Source organism: Microtus pennsylvanicus, chromosome 4 (genome assembly GCF_037038515.1).
Source record: "Microtus pennsylvanicus isolate mMicPen1 chromosome 4, mMicPen1.hap1, whole genome shotgun sequence".
NCBI classification, from domain to species: domain Eukaryota; kingdom Metazoa; phylum Chordata; class Mammalia; order Rodentia; family Cricetidae; genus Microtus; species Microtus pennsylvanicus.
This window is the reverse complement of record NC_134582.1, coordinates 46,169,819-46,177,691: the sequence shown is the minus strand read 5'-3', so window position 1 is coordinate 46,177,691 and position 7,873 is coordinate 46,169,819. Positions and strand designations below refer to the sequence as shown.

Sequence of the window (7,873 nt, the reverse complement as noted above, 5' to 3'; positions counted from 1 at the left end):
GGAGGTCCTGGCCTGGATACATAAATATTCCTAGTTTTGCAGTTAGTCTCGTTACAGTCTCAAGCACTGGTCACACACTACTGCAGCAAGGTTTATGGCAAGTTTAGTCATCCGCTTCAGCCCGACAACTTCAAAGTAGGCTCCTGAACCTAGCTAGCTAGCAGCGGAGAAGAGGCCAGGCGGCAGCAGCTCACAACACGACGTACTCTGCACCGAGCAGACCCCAGAGCCCTTGCCGTTTCTCTCAGGCTTCAGCCTTAGCGGCGTGAGGCAGGCTGCCCGCAAGGAGTTGGAGAGGAACTCTTTAGACAGCCTGGGACCAAGGTGCCAAGCGCCAGGCTGTGAACCCCACCGCGTTGCGGGGGGGCGGGGCTCGCGCTATGACACCGCCCTCTCTTGGCCCCGCCCCTTCGCGCGTTGCCAGGGAGATCAGGTGACTCGGGGCTTCCAGCGCTTGAGGCGCGGGTGACGTCAGGCGCGCCGCTGCGGCTCAGTGGCTCGCGGCAGGTGCGGTGCTGTTGGCTTAGTCGGGTCCTGTCTTCTTCAACAAGACCGGGTCAGCACCCGGCCGCGGCGTGGAGCAGAGAGGTGAGGGTGGTGGGTTTGGAGCGAGGCGGCCAGCCCAAGGCGGGGAGGCGCGGGCGGCTGCGCGGGCAGAGCTGGCGGGACCCGCGGCGTGGCGGGTTGGGGCGAGCGACTCCTGAGGAGTAGGGGACTCCACGGTGCCACCGCCCGACGTCTGTGGCGAACTGAGAGTCTCCCGTGGTCTGTGGGGTCCGAGGGAGTCCGCGGGCTGGGAGCGGAGCGGGCTCGCCCCACCCTGTCTCCGGGGACGCCTGCGGGAAGCTGCTGGATTTCTTCGCCTTGGGCTGCGATTTCTGCGGCTCGGCGGGCGACGCGTGCTCGGGTCGAGCTTGCTTGGGAGTGGGGGGACCGGTCGCGGGGGAGTGAGCTGCGAAGGACTAGGGAGACGCGGAGCGGAAGGTGTGGGCGCAGGGAACCCCGGCCGCTTGCTGTGGGCGCCGGATCGGGATCCGGGTGTACACCTGTTGAGATGAAACCGGAGAGGGTCCTGACTGAGGGCAGGGAGAGAGGGGACCTCTGGGGAAGGAGACCCGAGTCTTGAACTGGGGCTATCTGGGATGGAGAATTTGGAGCATTAAGTTGGGACCTGTTGGGGAAAAAAGCTTGAGCGAGCTGAGGCACCGTTTGCTGTGGGGGGGGCATGAAAACTGGGTTAGGGAAGGGAGATCACTATGATGGGGAGGCACTGAAGTGGTTGGTGTGATTCCGGATAGTTGACAACACCTGAACTCTGGTGAGGGTTCAGGCAGCCTAAGTGCCGGGAACACTTCGGCACATTTACATTTTATTCTACAAGGGTCGTACCCAACCGTGTCTTATTTTCTTGTATCCCATTTGACTGGGTAGAGTGACTCGTGAGAGAGATAGGCTTTCTTCGTTTTGCATAGAGTCTGGAATGTTCCCAGCACAGCGCCCTTCAGAGACCTCGGCACGTCTTGCAAAAAAATACCCCTATCCCTAGGGTGAAATCCAAACCGAACTGATTGGCAGGCGTTTCAATGTGGGAAGTCACTAAAGGGAATTAGCACCAAACCAAGCTTATGGAATGTTGAGGAAGGTGTAAATTGTGAAACAGCTCACAACTTTTTCCTACTCAACTTCCCTCGGTTTCTGGTCTTCTCAGAGGGAGATTGCTTAACTTTGTATGTGAATGGTGCCTGTGTGTCTGGCTTTGGTTCTGATTTTGAGGAGATAGTCTCATGTAGTCCAGGTTGGCTTCTGCTTTCTTATCCTGTTTCTACCTCCCAAGTACTGGGTTTACAGGCACACACCATAAACACCCAGCTTTGTTTAAATGTTAATTGGACTATTTTTTCTTGATTTCCCAAGAAACCAGAAAAATGTATTTTGAGTTTATGATTTGGTGATGTATATATATTTTTGTGTTTCTGAAATATATCGATGCTGCTAAAACATCAAATCTTTTGTTTTCTGTAGATCAAACTTTCCCACCGATTTGTATTGTATTTGTTTCACTCCAGAAAACAAAATTGGACCTCCAGGGATCTTGTATCGTAAAAAGCAGTTTAGGGAATTGGTAAGAACTTAGGAGGTGGCCTCAGCTGATTTACATGTAAATGCAAAAACTAGTCCAGCACTCTGGAGAGCCTAACTAGAGTGGTTGAGATGAGGAAAATGAACTTCGAGCCAGCTGTGAAATCAGGCTCCATAAAAGAATCCCTAAGATAGGTGATGTTAAAACAGACACAACCACAAAACAGCAACGTGCCTAACGGCCTCAGAGGGTTTTTGTTTGGGTTTGCTTTTTAATGGTTTTCCAAATCTGTGTAGCCTTGGCTGTCCTGGAACTCGTTCTGTAAGTCAAACTGGCCTAGAATTCACAGAGATTCACCTGCCTCTGCCTGCCAAGTTCTGGGATTAAAGACAAACACCACACTGCCCAGCTAGGCCGCAGGGGTTCTCAAGAGTCTCTGCAGGAATCTCTTAAGAAAGGTTAGAAATTGCTGGGCAGTGGTGATGCACACCTTGGGAGGCAGAGGCAGGCAGATCTCTCTGAGTTCCCGGGCAGCCTGGTCTACAAAGCGAGTTCAGCATAGCCAGGGCCATACAGAGAAACTGTCTCAACAAACAAAAAAGAATGACTAGAAATTAGATGCCTTAGCACATCAGGTTTTTTTTTTTCTGTTAAAAGTTTTTCCAGTTTCTGATCATATTTCAGATGTCCAGCTAATTCCACCTCCTCTGGAAAGAAACAGGCTTTCCCATCCCCCTTTCCCAGACAAGGTCGCAGGGAGTTGTCAGGACAGATACATAGACTGAGAATTTCTTTGGAAATTTTCCATTTTCTTTCACCCTTGCCACTCCCACGTGTTTTTCTCCTTGGTAGAGAACTTAAGAGTTCATTGTCAGGGAAAAAAAATGTTAGTGTGTTTTCCTAAAGACAAGCTGTGATAAACACCAGGGCTGGCCTTCCAGCATTCGAGACCCATGGTTTTCCTTACATGGACCGGGGCCAAGGACTCGTGATGTAACTCACTGTTGGAGTCTTGCCAAGCATCACCACGACCCACACGGGGTCCATCTCACCCGCAAAGTGGGAAGAGTTGGCTGCTGTTGCAATGCCAGTATTTAAGAGGCAGAGAAGGGACATTGCGAGCTCCAGGCCGTCAAGGGTTACATACTGAGTTTGAGCCAAATAATCAAAAGAATTGGGCTGAGGTGAGAGGCTTAGCCTGGTATATTTTGAGGCTTTCATCTCTGTCACTTCTGTCACTCCCTACTTGTCGTGGTCGGTGCCCTCTTCACGGAGATACAAGAATTAATGAGAAGCTATATGAAATTCAGATTGCTCCAAAGCAAGACTTTTTTTTATTTTTATTTATTTATTTTTTTTTTCAGTTTTTCGAGACAGGGTTTCTCTATGGTTTTGGAGCCTGTCCTGGAACTAGCTCTTGTAGACCAGGCTGGTCTCGAACTCACAGAGATCCGCCTGCCTCTGCCTCCCGAGTGCTGGGATTAAAGGCGTGCGCCACCACCGCCCGGCTCAAGACTTTTTTTTAAAAATATTCCTGAATGAATGGTGTATTTGAGATGTAGGAATTTTTTTAAAAAGAGGTAAAAGTTACAAATTTTTGCTAACATCCCATTTACACTTAGAGGCCTTTTTACTGTCTACCCCACCCTACACCTTCTGCCCTTCCCACGTCCCTCCCCCTTACCCCATGCCTGGAATCAGTCAATGATCAAGGCCTGGAAGCCTGAGATTAAGCAGGGGACTGGAGAGATGGCTCAGTGGCTAAGAGCGCTGTTGCTCTTCCTTAGGACCTGGATTCAATTCCCAACACCCACATAGCAGCTCACAACTGTCTCATGCCCTCTTCTGGACTCTGGGCACCAGGCAGGCACATGATGCACAGACATACATGCAGGCAAAGCACCCATACACATAAAATAAAAATAAAATGTTTAAAAATGAAGAGGTAAAAGTTGCAAACACTTTTGCTAGCATCCCATTTATACTTAGAGGCCTTTTTCCTGTCCACCCCACCCCGCCCTATAGTTCTATGGACTTAGTTACTAATGATCAAGACCTGGAGGCCTGAGATTAAACACCTGTTTGTATTTCATGTGCCAAAAATAAGCACACTTTTCATTATCTTATACTCTTTCTCTATTACCAGGTGTTGATTCTTTCAAGCACTTGCAGTAAGCCAGTAGCAGCAAGCTGCGAGCCTGGGCAACTTCTTACCCAGAATCTTTTGATGGTAAGATTGTTACTGGAATTTGTCTCAGCCTGTAAGGAGTTAGTCCTTAAAGCTCTTCCAAGGAAGAAATTGGGAATTCTGCTCACTATATTGATAAAGATCAGAATAGTTATCTTTGAAATTTCCCTATCTTGTTCAGCCACAAGTCTGACCAGAGAGAAATCCAGGTGTTTTCTATTGTTCCAGGAACTCTGTGGAGCTATGACATCAGCCCTCAGACCTCTCACTTTGTTGCCTGAGTAAATCTTTTTTACCTGAGGGAATTTAGACAGAAGAGGCTTCCTGTTTCCTCAAGCTAAGCCAAGTGCTGTGTCCCAGACCTCAGAGCTCCCCACATTTGTCCAAGTCAGCTAATTGGCTTGGCTCTAAAATGGGAGTCAGCAATGAAAAGCAGCAGGATAGAAGCCAGGGCACTAAGAGCCGGCTCTCCAGCCTCACCCGCGAAAGGTTCATGCCACCTTGAGAACTGTAGCCACAGGAAGTTTTAGGGAAGTGTGGAAACGTGCTACCCTGATCTACCAGGGTTCTACTTTTCAGCGGTACAAAGTCTTACCCATATAACCATTCTCGTTTTTTTTCCAGTATAGTGTTCAATAAATTAACTACAGATTTTCAATGCCCTCTCTCTTTTCAATGCCACCTTTCCTCTTCTCTTTTCTCTCTCTCCACCTTTTTTAAGGCAGGGTCTCCTCTAGCACGGACTGGCCTCAAATTGCTGTATGGCAGAGGCGAAGTTTGAACACCTGATCCTGCTGCTTCTGCTTCCCAGGAGCTGGGATTAGAGGCATGTGTCACCATACCTGACACCCAGTACTTCATTATGTACTTGCTTTCTGGATGATTTTGTACAGCTGTTGGCTAGTGTTAAGCGTTGCAAGCACATTGAAGGTAGGCTGAGCTAAGCTATGGTGTTTACTATATTAACCACATTTTTTAAATTTATGATAGTTTCAGTTTATGATGGGTTTGTCTGGATGTAACCCCACCATAAATAGAGGGACAAATGTGTGTAACTGGTAGGGTCCTCACATCTAAAGCAAGGGAGACAAATGGTTTGAGTCTGATCTCTGAGCAGCGGGTAGCTGGCAGATTGACAGCTTTCTGTACTCTTAACTAGATGGTTTAAGGGAGCGTTGGCAGTCGTGGTGGGAGGAAGGTTTGCTTTACCTGATGCCCTCATTAGGGAGTAAATGCTTGCTTTATTCAGAGATGCCTATCGCTAGTTCCCTGATGACTTATGCTTAAGAATTGTTAGCTAGTCCCAAGAGCATTGCCAGAAAATATATCACATTGAAAACTACCTAGACATGCCCACTGGCAAGAGGGAGGGCAGGATGGTGAACAGTTGAGCTGCAGAAATATCCAGGGAGAGGGAGACCTGGGAATGGCCTAGACTTCTTCCCTGTTTATTTCATCATCAGGACTGTAGGTAGGAGCAGTTGGAGAGGCGTGTGAGCAGCAGACATAGGAACGTGCCTGTCTCGAGTCTCCTTTAAGCCTCATTCTTGCTGCTTTCCTGACGTCCCCAGTAGCCTGTGGACTTACTCAGCCTTTCCAGCAAAGGCCACTGTTAAGCTAGTGGTAGATCTCAGTTGCTGCAGCCCTCTGCCTCTGCTGACTCTTGAATTAGGATTCTTGGTGCTCTTCAATGTCTGACGGTGGCTATAAAACTGGTAGGGCGCCAGGCTGTGGTGGCACACACCTTTAATTCCAGCACTCGGGAGGCAGAGGCAGGCGGATCTCTGTGAGTTCGAGGCCAACCTGGTCTACAAGAGCTAGTTCCAGGACAGGTTCCAAAACTACAGAGAAACCCTGTCTCAAAAAACCAAAAGAAAAACAAACAAACAAACAAACAACAACAACAAAAAAACCCGGTGGGGCTAAAGTTTTCAGGTGAAGAAGAGAAACCTCAAGTCTTTCTCATGTTCCATATGTGTGATTTTTGTCCTATCTCCATGCCTTCCTTGCTGTTTTTTAAAACACTTCTCATTTTTAAATTTCATGTATGTATGGGTGTTTTGCCTGCATGTATACTTTTGTGCCACATGCATGCATGATGCCGTGAAGTTCAGAGGAAGGCATTGAATCCCCTGGAACAGGAGCTGCCTTGTGGGTGCTGGGAGTCGAGCCTGGGCCCTTTGGAAGAGCAGCCAGTGCTCTTAGCCACCTCTCCAGTCCAACTCTTACACTCTCTTTATGGGGGCAGCGGGTTTGATACAGGGTTTCTCTGTGTAACCCTAGCTGTCCTAACTGCTCTTTGTAGACCAGGCTGGCCTCCAACTCATAGAGATCCACCTGCTTCTACCTCTTGAGTGTTGAGATTAAAGGCTTGTGCCACCACTGCCCTGCTTCCAACTCTTATACCCTTTAATTGGCTTAATTAGTGCAGCTGTCGGTAACTAGCTCTCATTTCATCTTCTTAAAACTTCAAATTTTTATCCCAGAGCTCACCTGGTGGGGGAAAAAAGGAGAAAAACTGACGCCCACAAGTTACCCTCTGACTTCCAGATGTGTACCACATTGTACATGTGTGCTGGAGCGCACACACACACACACACACAATAAATGTAATGATTTTTTTTTAACTTGAAATCTTATTTACAAGGGAAACTATCATTGCCTTTAAGTTGAAAAGTACTGTACCTGCTGCCACAAATAGAAGGTGAATATTATAAGCTAAAATAGAGTTGTTTGTATATGTTCTCTAAATCATAGTGCATACATGAGTCACCCATGGTGAGTTTCCCAGGTGGCAGTAGGTGGATGGAAGAGCTGGTTTATGTAGGCGGGCTTTCAGAGAAGTCTCCCTAAACCTTGTCCTAAAACTTGTATGACAGTCTGATACTAAGAAAGCCACAAAATGAAGAACCTAGTTGCTGAGAATAGGTAACTGCGTATGGTAACACACACCTACAGACCTACCATTCAGGAAGCTGAGCTAAAAAGGTTTGCAAGCTCCAGGCAAGACTGTCTCCCAGAAAAGACAAGTATAGTATAGAAACCTCTGTCTTTTTTTTTTTTTTTTTTACCGCTGCCATTTTGATGCAGTTTGCCGTAAGGAGGCCTAAGAGGTGGTGACGGTGTGCTCTGTGTTAACTCAGGCCGGAAGCTCAGGCCTGGCTTTGGCTGATGCTGTAGTGCGGTGTTGTCCTTTCTGTGCAGGTGTGCCCCGCGAAACTCAGGTTTTCCCCGGTGGCGAGGGCAGTCCTGTTAGTTTCTAGGCTCTTTGACTCCTTTGACTCAGCTGCTTTGAGTCCTTCATCTTTTTGCATGTGGAGTGCTCTTTGTAGGTGTCAGCAGTGACGGAACGTTGTCATGTAGCATTTGTTTCTTCTAGTCTTTGTTACCCATGCCGCTCATACCCTAGACCAGAAGAGGTTGGGCCGTGCTGTTGGGGTGGTGTGATCTCTGGGAGCCTCACGTGGTCGGTATCCATGGCACTGCAGGTGTGAACTGAAATTTACTATTGTCTGTCATGGGTTACCTGCCGTGTTGACAGAGCTGTGGCTCTCTGAGGGCTAGAAAAGGAGCTTTCATGGTGGAGCAGAGAGGGCCTTTTGGAT

At 48.2% G+C, this 7,873-nt stretch overlaps 1 long non-coding RNA gene across 1 annotated transcript in view; it reads left to right on the top strand.

Moving 5' to 3' along the window:
• Positions 1–433: 433 nt before the first annotated feature.
• Positions 434–7,873, top strand: part of LOC142847825 (uncharacterized) — a 55,535-nt gene continuing 48,095 nt past the window's right edge. The window contains exon 1 of the long non-coding RNA XR_012910307.1: positions 434–588. This is a non-coding gene — a long non-coding RNA (uncharacterized LOC142847825). The remainder of the gene's footprint in view (positions 589–7,873) is intronic.